Genomic DNA, 1,034 nt, shown 5'->3' on the forward strand with positions numbered 1-1,034 from the left:
AACTCTAAAGACAAGGAGTCCCCGTCTTGTCTTTTCTCAGTGCCGGTCAGTATACAATGGTAATCCTATCATTTTGGAGGCTGAGGCAGGAGGATCACCATGATTTTGAGGCAAACCTTGGTTACATAGTGAATTCAACAGCCTGGACCACATAATGAGACCTTGTCTTAAAAAAACAACAAAAAATCTAGGCTGTCCTGGAACTTTGATCATCCTGCCTTTGGTGAGTTTCTGGAATTACAGGCATACATCACCACGACTGGCTCATTTACTACTGCCTCTAATTTCCTATTATGGGTCTCTTCAGGGGTTTATATCTTCTTCCTTCAATTTAGTAGTGACTTAGTGAGGCTCTGTCTCAAAAAGGTCTGTGCATGTGGCTCAGTGTAAGGGCCCTGGGTTCAACGCCTAGCACAAAGCTGGTCTGGAACACACATTCTTCCTACCTTCCCTGCTTGCCTCACCCTCCTAAGAGCTGGAATTACAGGCATGTACCCACATAGTTTGGCTCTACTCCATCTTCATACTATATTATAATGTAATGTTTTTATTTCCTATTTCCCTATTTTATGCTATTTTTATAATGCATATTACATCTATGTTAGAAAAGTTGATATATTTTGTGCCTATTAAGATGTCTACTTTTTCCTTATTAAAGAGTTTACTTATTTCTTGTAAAGTTTATTATATTAACCCTTTTAAACCCAGTTTTCCTTTTTATTTATTCCTGTGGATTCAAAGTAATATCTGATGTCTTCTTTTTTTTCCAGTACCAGGAATTGAACTCATGACCTTATATTTGCCAGGCAGGTGCTGGGTTCCTGAGCTATATCCCTGGCCCCCTTTATTTATTTATTATTTTTTAAAAAAATGTTTAGTTTTTAATGTGAATAGAAAATAATAAAACCCCACTAGAAATGGTACAGGGGCTGGTGAGATGGCTCAGTGGTCTAAAGCACCTACTTAGGGGGCCTGCCCCGTAGCTCAGTTCTTTAGGGGTCCTGCCCCTTAGCTCAGTTCTTTAAGTGGCTGCT

Source organism: Octodon degus, unplaced genomic scaffold (genome assembly GCF_000260255.1).
Source record: "Octodon degus isolate 3935 unplaced genomic scaffold, OctDeg1.0 scaffold00083, whole genome shotgun sequence".
NCBI lineage: Eukaryota > Metazoa > Chordata > Mammalia > Rodentia > Octodontidae > Octodon > Octodon degus.